At 36.7% G+C, this 15551-nt stretch overlaps 1 protein-coding gene across 2 annotated transcripts in view; it reads right to left on the reverse strand.

The window, feature by feature from the left end:
* The window catches only part of LOC135205020 (uncharacterized), a 56734-nt gene extending 44882 nt beyond the window's left edge, over positions 1 to 11852 (reverse strand). The window contains exon 1 of one of the 2 annotated variants that reach the window (XM_064235270.1): positions 11442 to 11852. The gene's annotated coding sequence lies outside the window, so the exon portion shown is untranslated. The remainder of the gene's footprint in view (positions 1 to 11441) is intronic. The other variant, XM_064235269.1, reaches the window with a different exon arrangement.
* Positions 11853 to 15551: the final 3699 nt, after the last annotated feature.

Genomic DNA, 15551 nt, shown 5'->3' on the forward strand with positions numbered 1-15551 from the left:
TTTTAACCTGTGGATATGTGTCATAAATGAGTCACTTAATAAAGTATATATATATAAATATATATATATATATATATATATATATATATATATATATATATATATATATATATATAATATATATATAAATATGTGGTAGGGATTATAATAAATTATATATTTAATAGCATAATGTGATGCACTGTGACCTTTTTGGAATGCAGAGAACAGAGCCAAAGCAACGACCCGAGAAAAGCTGATAAATGATTTCTGGGTGGCGTGACATGAAAACTGCATAGTTAGGCGAGTCAATGTTCGTCCTGTAGTAATGTGAGTTCATGGGTCTTTTTCGAAGTGCCTTTGGGAAACTGGCTGCGACCAGTAATATGAGGCATTAACGAAGTGTGCATTCGTATGTGCATGTGCGCCTCTTCTATTCATAATGGTATCACTAGCCAAGTCTATGGGAAGACTCGCAAAAAGATTCGTAATCAGTGGAAAAAAAATAGGAGGCAAAGCCACGATGGCGGATGCCAAAGTGTTTTTTGAACAGTGAGTGAGATATTCCGGCTGCAATGGGTGAGTGTTAAATTACTTTAGCCAAAAAGGAATAGCTTGTTATACATTGTTAGAATGTTTAATCTTTAACTTTGTCTTTAAACATATGTGTGCTAACGAGTGTGTTTCTCGTGTCTTTGAAACAGACGGTTCTGGCAAAGGGGGACTGAGAGTCCTAAGGGGACAGAGAGTCCCAGATGGGAGAGACAATTGGTGTAACAAATTACTGTTTTAGACATTTTAATGTTGGGGGGTTAACTGAGTTAAGTTAGTCAGTAAGACTTGATTTATTATCTTTCCATTATTAAATAAATTGTTATTTTTTATATAACTTGACTCTCATTTTGATTACCTGTTAGAATGGAGAGAAAGAGTTGGAGAGAGAGAGAGAGATTGCGAGAGGAGAGAGAGATGAGAGAGTCAGAGGAGAGAGAGAGAGAAAGAAGAGATTGAGAGAGAGATTGAGGGGGGGGGGGTCGCCGAGCCGTGGTCGCTTAGGAGAGAGGAGAGAGATCGAGAGAGAGAGATGAAGAGAGAGAGAGAGAGAGAGAGAGAGAGAGAAATTGTGTGTTGGTTTGTCTGACGCTCAGGGTTCCACGTTTACCAAATAAAAACGATATTAATATCCTGTTAACAGGTTGTGGCGAGCAGTATGAAAGGTTTTTTTATGCCTAGGTACGCTAATGAAGAGACAAGTGACCAGTTAAACATAGAGGGGTTATGATCATGTCACAGTTTTGTTGGCTTAGCGATAGATTTCGAAGGACAAAGCCTTTGTGGGATTGTGGAAAGTTATTAAATTGTTAAGATTTCAGTTACTAAGTGAGATGAGAAATATCCGTCTGGTAATTGTGGTAAAGGAAGGGGAAGGATTTTATTAGACTCAGCATTTTTCCCAAGCAGTCTGCCTCGAAACAGATGCCGCACTCAGTCTGGCTTATGCGTGTGATGTCGAGTGCATTCCCGAGACGATCCGCGTGTGTTATTAGAGTGTTCTGCGCAAATTCCGAGTTTTTTTGTTCTCATTATGAAGTGGTGAGTGTTAAAGATCATTTTGGGATCTTGGGGAGGGTTTTTGAATCACTCAGTGTTATGGGACTGGTTTAAGAGGTAAATTTTTTTTCCCCATAGTAGCAGAAAGTGATGTGTTTTTCTTTATTGGCGCGTGTTTAGAATAGACGCATTCGTCTTTGTTTAACATATAAGGGTGTATAAAGTGTTTTTCATGCATGCGAACTGTGCTTGTATTGCATTTTCTTGGAGACAAAGAGCGGCCACTCATTTTTACAGGCTCAGCAAATTTCTGCTAACTGGCGCAGAGGCGCGATTGCAAGGGGAAGGCGACTACTGGCCTGCCTCAGGTGTATTGCATGGGAGGGTACTGCTACTACTACTGGTGTATACCTTGGGGGTATCGCTTGACTGAGGGGGGTGTTCTATCGCTTGACTGGAGGGTGTTTCAACGCCCGGTGGAGGGTGAAACTTTTTTTTTTTTTTTTCTCAGTGTGGGTGAACTCCTTCCTTTTTTTTTTTCTTTGTCGGGGTGTTGAGAGACGAATTTGCCCTTGAAATTGTTTTCCAATGCCAAGACATCAGCTGGATTGATTAGTTGATGAAGTTGAGATGCCCCGTGTGAGAGTTTTTTTTAGAAAGGGAAAGGGAATTTTCTTTTTTCTCTTGAATGAAGAGAGAAAAGAGAATTGAAATGGCATGGGAATGGGTGTATGTTTTCCTTATGCTTTGGAAGACACACAAATATCAATGGGGACACAGATTATTATTTTTTTATTTTTTTTATTGTGTTGGAGGGATTACTGTTTAAAATGCCGGTGATTTGTGTTGTCAAGAGTTCTCCTAGGTGTGGGTGTGGGCCATGGTGGATGGTGGTTTACTGGTGTATGCTATTTGAATTGCACCCTTACGTTGGAGATCTTTGCAAGAGGATTATTTACTATGGAGGAAATTACTATTAGATTAATTAATTAAAAATTTGTTATTATTTTTTTTAGATAATTTACCGGGAGGGTTTGCTTTAAGTAGAACTAAAATATCATTAACGGGGATTTATTTTCACGAGAGATTTGAGATATTTTCATGGGATTTCACCCTTGGATGATTTTATTTAATTTAATTATTCTATCAGGGAGAACTTATTATAATTAAGTCTTGTGGTTTTAATTAATTATCTTGAGTTTTTGTAACTTTAGCGAAGAATTTTCAGTAATTTCTTGAGTGATGAGTTTTGCTAAATTTTGGTGAATGGACAAGCATTAACATTGGTGATGTTTTTGTACTGATACTAGTGATTTTGATGATAGCAATTTTTGGTGATATTGCTGATGATGAGACATTCCTGATTGAATTTGTTTTTTTATTTTTTATTTTACTAATACCGGTGGGTGCTGTAATGCTATCAAGGGTGGTGTAAATATTTTGTTTTTTTTTTTTTTTTTTTTTTTTTTTTTTGATAATTTGGGAGGAAACTAACTAACACATTATTTTTGTTTTTGTTTTTCTTTTTTATGAGGTTCAGCAGATTCAATTGCTTTGACATAACGTGAGTTACGGGAGATAAGTTAACAATGCGTTAGTTAGAACAAATGCCCGTTTGAATTTTTCTTTTCTCCTTTTTTGGAAGGATTAGTTAGCATTGGCTGACACACAAGTTTTTTCTAATCAATGGGTGAATTTGAATTTTATTTTTTCTCTCCAGTTTGTGTGAACATTTTTTTTTTAATGTCTCAGTTCGTGACTTAGAGTCATCACTCGAGAACGTGTTTGTGTTTTCAGCTATATTGATGCTGCAGAGAAATAAATATTGGGAGAATTTTTTTATTTTTTTTTAATGCATACATAATTGGCACTACATTTTTTTTCACTGGATATTTTGTGTTCCAAGAAATTGTGAGTTTTTCTTGCACAAAATACCTTTTCTTGTAGTTTGGTGACAAACTTTGGCCAGAGAATAGGAAACTGGCTAAGTTTCTTTCTAGTGGCCTATGTTCGTAGTGCATATGTAGAAGTCTTGGCTTTAGACACCTTGAATTTTGGAGTTTTATTATAATGAGTTGTGGCACATTGGTGATTTTTTTCTAGAATTTCCGTAGACAATTTTATTTTGCCGGAGGTTTTTGCCCTTTTTTGAGCAGTTATGCCTTAACCAGAGGTTAGTTTAGTTTTATTTTTTTACTATAAACATTGAGTTATTTTTTCTCTGGAGAAATTGGTAGATATACTTATTTTTGGAGATATAACTTGGAGGTATATATATTATTAATTATTTTGTAGTCATAACTTTGAGATATAATATATTGGAGATATATTTTTGGAGGCCATTTTGATATTTGCCTATGGTGGTTGAGAGCTATGTTTAAGTTCAAATTAGTTTTGGGCAGCCATCCTTTGTTGCAAATGGGAACAACCACTTTGGGGAAATAAAAGATGGGGTCAAATTTATTTTGGATGGTGTGAGCTAAATGCTTTGAGTGCACATTTTATTCGGAGATGGGATTTCCATTTTTGATATTCCCGTTTGGATTTGGAGAGATATCTTTTGGAGAACCTTGTTTTTTATTCAACAAATGGAGGTTATTTTGGTGAAATAGAGGCATAAATATTTTTTTATTTTGCCGAAATAGAGGTGAATATTTTTTATTCCTGGAGTGGTGGTTTTTTTTATTAACATGTGGGCTATCGGAGAGAAAATAAGAGTGATTATGGTGTTAAGGGGGGGTGGTTATTTTTAACCAAATGGAGGTAAATATTTTTCATAACCGGAGTGGGTTGGGTTTTATTAGTTAATTATGGTTTGAAATATATGGAGGTAGGATAATTAATTCTTGTTTGGCGAGTGACCTTTTTTGGGTTAGGAAGGCTTTATTTTTTTCAAGTTTTTCCGAAGCAGGAAGATTTCTTTCTGGTTCTTTCTTTTTGGTTTCGTGACCTATTTGGAGGCGGGAAGTTGGTTATTAACTGCATTGTGGTCCTATGGAGATGTGGGCATTTGTTTTTTATGTGTCACGAGTGGTGTTAATTTGGAGGGCATATAATTGCTGTCATTACGAGTTTATTTTCGTAGTTTTTATCCCCCGGATTAGGTGGATAATGTTTTACATTAATTGCGCAGTGTCATGAGAGAAATGTCATTCAGTAGACAAACTTTTTGAACACATTCAGTCATATTTCCTGGAGTTAACGTTGAAATGTTGCTTACTTCCGTGGTCAGTACAGACCATTTTTTTTTAGAATCGTGGAGTTTCCAACAATTACAAGTCTGACTAGACATTTTTTTGTTGGCAGCAAGTTTGAGCACACGTCCGCCCAGGTGATTTTCCTGCTGACATACTGTTGCGATGTGTCCGGTGGGTGCCTGATTCTTTTCCCTTGATGGTGATTGGCACAGCAAGTTTTGCAATATCTGGAAACGTTTGGACAAAATAGCATTTCACGGAAAAGCGCATGGGTTAAGAGTTTGCTCTCTGGGCCGTGGTCGGTCGATAAAAATTGCAGATGTCGAAAAATTCCGTAACTATAAATGGGGCATTTCTTGGGGAAAAAATGTGGGGATTATGTTATATTACGCATATATTAATGTATTTTTGTGATGGGGGGGGGTTGGGGAAGTTTTACGTGTTTTGATTATCCTGTTTTTTTATGTGCGTTTCCATTTTCCTACGAGGAGATGGGTAAGTTGTTGGGATTGAGCTTAAATAGGCAATTTCTTTTTGGACGGGGAGATGTAATTTTATCGGGAGATGTTAATTTTATCGGGAGTTGAGACTTTACGTAAATGGGAGTGTTTGACATTAAAAGTCTCCATTTGTCCCATTGAATTATATGAAGCAAGTAAAAGGCGTTTCTTTGCTATTAAAACATTGGAGATTTTTGGCAGAGGGGTTAATTTTCTTTGATTGACCGATGGACCGTGTTGACTGACATACTAACACCACCAAAAAAAGTCGTTCCCCGAACGCTAGCAAGACGTCCACCAGCCGTGGCAAGGGATTGCATTGTCATTTATCCTAGGGGTCGGTGATTACGAGAGGTTCTACAGAGTTATGACAGCGCTTTTTCGGGGATCTGCAAGAAGCCGTTAGAAAAGCCTTCTATTTAAGGTTAGGGAGGCATTCCCGTCTTCTTTACACCGCAATGATTCAGTCTTGTTCTGGGAAGTTCCAGACAAAGAGGGGCATATTCCAAGAATCCAAGTATGAGAGAAAAAATTCTAGTGTTATTTGAGGATGAAGCGTGGGATGGACTTTACTTTGTGCTGCCAGAGATGTGGCAGTTATTACTTATATTTTATTTTTAAGGCTGGCCAATGTTTGTTATGTATGAGCTCTCTTTTGTTTGAACCATTTGCTAGGGCGGGAGCTAGCAATTTAGCGTGCCAAGCTTCTTGTGGTAGGGATTATAATGTTAATGATTATAGTTTTAATAGCATAATGTTGATGCGCTGTGACCTTTTTGGAATGCCCCAAGAGAACAGAGCCAAGAAGACAGACGACTCCCAAGAACCGCGAAAAGCTAGAATAAATGAAGTTTCTGGGTGGGCGTTGACTATGAAAAACTGCATAGCGTTAGGCGAGTCAATGTTCGTCCTGTAGTTATGTGAGTTCAAGGGTCCTTTTTCGGAAGTGCACCTTTGGGAAACTGGCTGCGACCAATAATATGGAGGCGTTTTAACGAAGTTGGCAATTTCGTATGTGCAGTGGCGCCTTCTTCTATTCATAATGGTAATCGACTAGCCAAGTCTATGGGAATGACTCGCCAAAAAGATTCGTTGGGAGGAAGGCAAAGCCACGATGGCGGATGCCAAAGGTTTTTTTGTTTTTTGAACAGTGAGTGAGATATTTGCCAGGCTTTGCCAATTGGGGTGAGGTGTTAAAATTACGTTTAGCCAAAAAGGAATAGCTTTGTTATACATTGTTATTAGAAGTTTTTAATTCTTTAACTTTGTCTTTAATTTAAACATATGTGTGCTAATGAGTCTGTGTTTCTCGTGGTCTTTGAAAACAGACTGGTTCTGGCAAAAGGGGGTACCGGAGAGTCCTAATGGGGACAGCAGAGTCCCAGATGGGGAGAGGACAATTGGTGTGACCAAATTACTGTTTTAAGGACATTTTAATTTTTTGTTGGGGGGTTAACTGAGTTAAGTTAGTCAGTAAGAACTTGATTTTATTATCTTTCCATTAGTTAAATAAATCATTAAGTTTTTTATATAACTTGGACTCATTTTGATTAAGCCTGTTAAAATAGAGAGAAAGATGTTGGATGAGAGAGAGATGAGAGAGAGAGACAGAGGAGAGAGGGGGGGGGGGGTCGCGAGCCGTTGGTCGTCTTGGAGAGAGAGGATTGTGTGTTTGGTTTGCCTGACGCTCAGGGTTTCCACATTTACCAAATAAAAACGGAGATTAATAGCCCGTTAACACAACAAACAAACACTATATATATATATATATATATAGCTATATATATATATATATATATATATAATATTGTAATATGTAGTATATATCAACTTAAATTTAAATAATATACTGAACTTTTTACATGGTCATTTTCCTGTGGTATTCACTTAAATACTGAAGTCATGTTGCATCACTACAGTTGATTTTTCAAAACATACGTATGGATCTGTGTATACACAGCACACACACAACATACATCTAAGTATATATATTTATATTAAATCTGCAGTAGAAAAGGTGAGTGAAAATAGGGGATTTGGAACAAGTACTTTTTCTACCATTCTCAAGTTCACGCCTGAATCAAAGAGGTCCGCATAATCTGTAACAGACTTATTTATAATACGGGAGGGCTGGGGCTACAGTTTGTTAAACCTTGGGCAGAATGCTCTTTGAGCAAAAAAGACGGTGGAGGAAGAGGACCAAGAGATAATCCAGGGTGGAGATTATATTCCTCGTTGAACGTGCCTCAATACAAAAATGGACTCCAAACAGATTCTTTTTCCATGGGGTTTTCCCATTGACCATGTGGATTATTATCAATGCCTTATTCCAGTTAATGGCATGGCCTGTCTTAAAGCCAATTTTGTGTGTGCACTTATAAAAATACATATACATTTATAAAATATGCCATACATACTTAGATGTATAGATTATAGCTACAAATTACATGCTGGTATGTTGCCATTTACAATACATATTCATATTATTTATTACATAATATTGTAACATGTACATATTTTACATAATAGGTGGGTTGTATGTATTGTTATCTATATGCACAATGTTACAAACCCAGTTACAAAAGCACTGTTCGCCCCACCAGGTCTGGCTCGGTGAGATCCATGCACCCTTCTTGGCCCTGAGAGTGGTCCGCGTTTTCTAATAAACAACCAGTACATAGTTAGAAATGGTCAAAAAGGAAGGAGGATGGAAATTTAATGGGTCAATCATGCAAAGAAATGTTTAACATTGAATTAAATATATATGGACAGCGAGAGGAAGGAGAGAGGAGAGAGCAAGCTTTTATTCCTGTTTTAGTTTAGAATCTGACTGATTATACTTGAAAACCTTCTGTTTTAGTGAAACTATGTTATCATATATTGTTTTTTGGAACAAATAAAATTAATTATTATGGAAATCTTTATTACATCATAATTGTTTTTAATCGTTATCATATTTTCTAAATAAAAATCGCCTTAAAACAAAGTTTGGAACTGACTATTCATATTAACATTATTCAGACGACCAATATCCTTTTTAATTATCCTATAAGCAGGCTGCATTCCTCTCTCTTCTGTCCTCCGTCTTGATATTCGAGATTTCTGGATTGACTATTTTGAAATAATGTTAGATGTTTCATATGTTATTTTTTAGAATTTAAGCAAGCCAAGGCTCACAAAACCGTAAATGGGCGTTGAAACGGGTTCACTTATCAACATTTATAAAGCAGTTTGCTATCAATTGATTCTAAGTCGTCATCACGGACTGGCTACGTAGCGTTATTCAGGGGTTACTGATGATCATCATTGTATATTGGGTTAACGTCTGTAGCAATCGGTTTACAGTTATGGATCCTGGCTCTTCCCACGATGGTTGGGTAACCGTGCCATTACACCAGCCATGAGGACGAGCTGTGTCAACGCCAGTTGGTCTTGACAGTCGTGTTTCGGCAGTCCTTTGTGGAGGTTTATTTTTTGGTTAATTACGATTATTTACAACTTAGGTAAGTGTTAGTTACGAAGTCAGTTGAGTTTATCTATTACGTTTTTGGAATAACTGTTCTAAAATAAAAATGTTGTTGCACTATAATCTTATGGTATTAAATATCTTATCTATGGCCAACGTTTGTAGGCGGGATGGCGGGGCGGCAAACAAAGGCAACTCTGTTGAGCCATAGACCTCATGTTCGGGATTTCAATGTCTTACAGTTTTATTACGAGATTGTTCTGGTGGATGTTTTTTGGAAGGTAAAATAATGGCTCGGATGACAGTATTTCATACGCCATTTATTATCCAAATGTTTACAATTTTTCATTACAAAAAATAAAAGCATTTTCTATATAAAAGACTGAATTGAACAGGAGATATCGAAAAGTGGGGGGTTTCTTTGAATAGCTGGGAGGGGAAACACCACAAGGTGGTTGGATGGTCACCCGCTGAAGACACCCGGAATAAAAGGCGGAGTGAGTTGAGCAATGCGTGAGCCGGAGGGCTATGGGTGGGGCGGGAGGGTGGGGGGGCGTCGGCGGGTTGGAGGTATTGGGATTTAGCTAAGACGTGAAACCGATTCGATTAGGTCTAAAAGAAATGTTCCCCAAATTAAATTTTGAGACTAAGAAATATGTTCTTAATAGCGTAACAGCTTTGCAACACCTACCAATAATTCATCACCGCCCCACCATCATTATAGTAATGCACCGAAGGATGGAATACATTTCACTGCATTTCATTTCACCATAATTTTATTTTCACCACAGTTTTTCAAATATTACAATTAAATAATCTTGTAAATTATAAAAAAGATAGCAAATTAAAAAATACTTTCGTATTAACGTAGCCTAAAGATGGTTGTGAGGGGTGGAGGGCCAAGTGGCCCATCAAACTAAAAAACTAAAAAAATGGTAACTATAAGTTATTCCATAAATAAATCACGAAATCCTGTAGTACTAGATTAGCATAGCCAGTAATGTGGTTCTTAGCATTAGATTCAATTGATAAAATAATATCCTTGCAAAATTGATGCTTTGATGACTTATACAACCATCGGCTACAAAACCTGGTGTGTGTGTCTTGGTGTTTTTTTTTTTTGGTTTTTTTTTTTTTTTTTGAAATAACATCTGTTTGGACCACCAATTCGTAGTATTATTCGGTAATACAGGTAATATTTACGCCTCCAGTCAATCTATGGGCCAAAAAATTAGATACAAGCCTAGCAGCAAGTTGGTAGAGTTAGGCCATTTCCGGTTTTTCTGAGCCTTGGGCCAACATCCAAATAACCATATCAAAAACATCTACCCATCATTTTAAATAGTCAATCCAGGCAATATTAAGACGGAGGACAGAGATGAGAGATAAAGAAAACCGCTGCTTATAATAGGATAATAAAAAAAGGAATTTAGAGTCTGAATAATATTAATATTGAATAGTCAGTTCCAACAACATTTAAAGCATTTTTATTTAGAAAATATGATAACGATTAAAAAACAATTGAATTGGGTAATCAAGATTTTAATAATAAGTTATTTTTCCAAAAAATCAAAAAATATTTGATAACTTGTTTCTTAAAGCAGAAAGGGTTTCAAGTATATCAGTCAGATTAATTAAAACTAAACAGGTAATAAAAAGCTCTCTCTAGCTCTCTCTCTCTTTCTGTCCATAATATATTTCATTCAATATTGGCATTTTCTTTGGCATGATTACCGTAATTTGTTTCCCTCCTCCTCCCTTTCGAACCATTCTTTAGGCTGACAACAACTGTTTTGCAAACAGTTTTCCGAAGCTGTTGACAAAAACAAGTTTGAAAAACTTTGTTTTTCTAAAAAAAAAACTGTTTTTTCCTAGTGTTGGGACAGGCCTTAAGGAAACTACAACACCCTTCTTCCCAAACGTCCTAGAAAACTTGAGGGACACCGAAACCGCAACCTTGTGGGACAGACAACGACCTTGTTTGCTTGGTTTTTTTCTTTTTTTTCGTTTATAACGTGTGTTTTCTTCGGCCGTTTGTTTTTTTCACTCATGAATGACAAACTGGGAAGTCATTGCGAGTTGAGTGAACGCGTCTTTTCGTCTCCGGGTCTTGAATCTGATTATTGTCTTGAGCGGCCTGACCCTTGATTCCTAAGCACCACTAGACTCTGGGAAGTTTGGAACCGACTGCTGTATGGCCATGTTTTAGTTTTGCTTTTTTTTTTTAAGTTAAATAATAGTGTCTTTTTGTTTCTTCATTTCGCGTGCGTGCATCATCATCATGTGTTTGGCATGCGTTAAACGTTTGTTAATTGTAAAACAAACCTCTATATTTTAAGTTATTAATGGTCTTCAAAATCACGACATGGCAACGCTTTGTGGGGTAGCTGACTTATGACGTCACAGCTCTTTGTTTTGGTATGCTCTTTCCTGGTACGTTTTCAAATGAGCCGCTTCTTAGATTTCATCATAATGTCTTTTAGTGTTTTCTCGTCGGTATCGTAGCTCCCGCAGAATAGGAGTCTGAGTTCTTTTTTTTTTTCTATGTTTAAATTGCCTCCTTGCATGGTCTTCATTTCAAGAGGTATATAACTAAGTGGTCAGTTCGATGTCTCTTCATTCCACGTGTGCTCGTGAATTGGAGTAGGCAAATGCAGCAAGCGTTATCTAGTCTCTCTTATAATTATCACCAGTTACGCTAACAGCTAATAACACTCACCACAAACGCTAACAGTTAATAACACTCACCAGTAACGAAGTGGTCTGAGCAGATTTTCGTCTTTTCTTGATGGCTGACAATGAGTTTTTAAATCTTGATTCTTCGCAACAGCGGCGACTAATTCTCATACGTTTCGCCGTCTCTGTTGCCCTAATGCGGCATCCAAGCATGTTGCGAGTGTTCGCCTCATTTAAAGGATGGTTGGGTACAATATCATTGCAAATTTGCGGGAAATCATTCTGATAACGATTGCTTGTGGTCGACTTCCTTGTTATTTTCCGTTACGTGCTTGACGGTGCGTCAGCCTCGTCAACGTCTGCTTGCAGACGGTAAACCCTTGACTTCAGAATCGTAAACAAAATACTTTTTTCTACTTTAAAAACCTTAATGATTTTCTATATTCAGTAACAGGTGTGTAATTAATTTCACCATCACATAAGCTAGAATGTATCGCGTACATACAAACCTTCAATAAAATAGTTGTTATTGGTAATTATCGAACATGAGGCAGCTCATCGATGATACGTTTCCGTTATAAAATTAATCAGCGCTGTATTTCACAGTTATATTTACTTAGAGAGGCGAAATTTCATTACGTTTCGTTATTTATGCGTTACTTTTTGTTCTTTGATTAAAACACATCACATATAGGGGTGATTTGGCATTGGTTGACTGTGCCGAGTTGCCAGATGGTGAATAACATTTCTTTTCCTAATGGATGATAATTTTATCACCTTTAAGTAAGTTTTTTTCTGAAAGTTGTTTTTATTTGTTTTAATTGTGTTTTTTTATTTGTAATTGTCACTTCCTGGAGCAACTTCTCATTGCTCCCCAATTCTCGTATGTGATTTAATGAAATTTTTTTTTATAGAACTTTTATATTTGGGAGTGACTATTTTCACCGTGCGGGGATATTACACTCAACGTTATTTTCACTGTACGGATAACAAGAGCTTCGTTTATGGAATCATTGGTACGACTCTCTCTCTCTCACTCTCTCTCTCTCTCTCTCTCTCTATCTCTCTATCTCGCTCCGGATAACAGAAGTTTTGCTCATCACTGGCGATAACAAACAGCCAGTTAAAACTAATTTCAGAACTTCTGCGGGTTCATGTTTTGTAAACAGTAAAGACGACATACAGGCCGAAATATCTGTCTTCGGGGATATTTTCTCCTCTGATACGTTCAGTCCTCCTGCGACTTCAGTTGGGTTATTTTGTGATTATATTTCTCCTTCCACCAAAGCAGTATGGAGAGTGACACTTCTGTAGAAGTTAAGAAAAAAACACCTTGGAGTTCCATGCATCAGCAGAACTACAGGAACATCAAGCCAGTTCATCTACTGCCCAGGGACAAGACAACATACAGGTAGACACAACATCTGTCTTCAGGGACATTTTCTCCTCTGATACGTTCAGTTGGTATTTCTACAGAGCAGTCCGCACGGACTGCAAAGAACGTAACCGCGGATACGACATCAATAGGATTGGGTTGGGGCGTCCCAATGTATTTCGCCGTGTTTAGTACTGGCCCCTGGGGGTTATATTACAGTCGTCCGAATAAATTATTAAAATATAAAATTCTTGTTCAGTAGGTAAAACTGCACTGGGGGTTAATTACATCCGTCCGAATAAATATTACTTAAAATTCTTGTTCAGTATTTAAAACTGCATAGAAAACCGCAACTTCCATAGTCTAGGCCGCCGCGGATAAGTAGGTACCCCTTGCCTAGATCTACCGTCTTCTAGCTCCGTTTATCAGTGAAAAATAAGCGTCGTCAGCACAGGGTGACCAGATTTTGAAAATTGAAATAAGGGACACCTAAATTGGAGAGGTAGTTGAACTAATATATATATATATATATTATATATATATATATATATATATATATATATATATATATATATATTAGACAACAAGCAATTAAAATCCTTCCTTCAGGGTAAATACAACAAAGCAGTAACCATGCAAGATGTACGAAATTGGAAGCTAAAGGTGCAAAGTGGGAATGGAATGTCAGATATTGGTAAGTTGACAGAAATAGTTAGAATGAAATTGTGAATGCAGGAAAAGGAAAAGATAGATATATCACTGGATGGAAGTAGGCCATCCAAATGATTGCATTTGCTACTAATGAAATGATACGCATGTAGTACTGTAAAGATCCCGAAATGATTTTCATGGATGGGACTTACAAAATTAACAAATACAATTATCCAGGTGTCTGAACTTGTGCTTCCTGTTCTTAAAAAGAATGAAATCTTTGGTACTCTGAAACAACTTGTGTATGCCCATAATGAAATCTCCTTTCAGTCAAAATTGTCTGTGTTAGAAGAACAAGATTCAAGTACTAAACACGGCAAAATACATTGGACGCCCCAATCCCTAGTGGATGTCGTATCCGCGGTTACGTTCCTTGCAGCCCGTGCGGACTGCTTCTGTAGAAATACCGATGACACTAATAATCACATTGAAGCAGAAAACGGTAAACTAAAGCACTTCCTAACCTCAACTACATCGATGTCTGAATGCATTCGTAAAATTATGCTCCATAATTCCATCTTAAATGATGAACGAGCCTTTAAGCAGTTTTTGCAGACATGTACATCTGTTGACTATGGAGTTGATGAGGTTCTAATGAACAAAATATACAGACAGTTCACGGAACATGCAGTTAAACGAATGATGAAACACCATAAGCTATCTAAGCCCTTAGATTCTTTTTTATCACATTGGATTCGCCTGGCCTCTTTGTTGCTTATATAGGGTCTACTGACCACAAAGTGACGAGAAATGGTGAAACAGGTGCTAAATTCAGCTGTTCCTGCACTTTTTATTGCCAACATTTCTTGCCATGTAATCACATTATTGCTGTTGTAAGACAAGAGAACATTGATGTTTCTACTATCAACGGGCATTCACGATGGCGGACGGAGAATACTATGATTCCTACAGTGGCATTAGAATCCGAGACCTCCATTATACATATTACACGGCCCAAGTGTCCAATGACCCCTGCCCAAAAATTCCTTGAGTCAAGAAACAATGCAGCGACTCACAGTGGCGCTAACTAATAGTGGAACTGAAGTGTACAAAGCCCGACTTGATATGCGGAAACGTATTCTTACTTGCAGGGAACAGGGTCATGAATACTAAAATGATGATAGTCCGCAGATGCCAAGCACATCAACTTCACCGTCACAAACGCCATCTTCACCAATGTCACAAACGTCACACTCCAAGGATTACAGCTATTGAATGCTCCTCTTCCTAAAGTAAAAATGAAAGGTTGTCCCAAAGAGTCAAGGGTAATAGGACGATTTAATCATTCAAAAGTTGCTAAGGCTGGAGTCAAACGGAAAGCAAACAACGTGTCCACAAAGAGAAGCAAGAGAACGAAAATTTGTAGCAAGTCAAATGATGTGTAATGTTATGTATAACACTTACATACTCATTCATTCTGCTCCACTAAGACTGTTTAAATCTATATGGCATAATGTATATTTGTATAAAGACTTGATTTTAATGTGGAATAAATGTATTTTTATAAGATTCCTTTCATTTGTGTGAAATAAATTGTTTTTCTCTTAAATTCCTTTTAGCATCCTAAACTGCAGTTGCTAAGTATCTATTAATTCTTATAGATTCTCGGTGAAAATAATAAAAACAAAATTATCACCAATCGGTGATAACAACACCAGTGTTCTTATCACTGTGCGGTGATTATAATGTTATCAGTAGTGTCACTGTACGGCGATAATACACACGGCCTTCATTTTTTTTCTGATATTCCTTTGTTTGTGTGTATTTCAACAGCTTTTTTCGTTTGTAATTATAACTTTCCTTAGTAATTATATAATTTCCCCTAGTATTTAAATTATAACTTTTCCCAAGTAATTATATTATAATGTTCCCTAGTAAAAGCAACTGTATTCCCTTGTAATTTTGCTATTAACTCGTTTCTTGCAATTATTTTAACTTTATTTTCTTGTAATTATATTATCAATTATAATTATTTCTTGTAATTACATTATAAATTATAATTATTTTGTAGTTGTATTTTTCTTCATAATTCCAATTTTTATTATCACTTTTTATCTTTGTAATTATAATTACTTCCTTGCAATTATTATAGTTTT

The sequence above is a fragment of the Macrobrachium nipponense genome, chromosome 48 (assembly GCF_015104395.2).
Source record: "Macrobrachium nipponense isolate FS-2020 chromosome 48, ASM1510439v2, whole genome shotgun sequence".
NCBI classification, from domain to species: Eukaryota; Metazoa; Arthropoda; class Malacostraca; order Decapoda; family Palaemonidae; genus Macrobrachium; species Macrobrachium nipponense.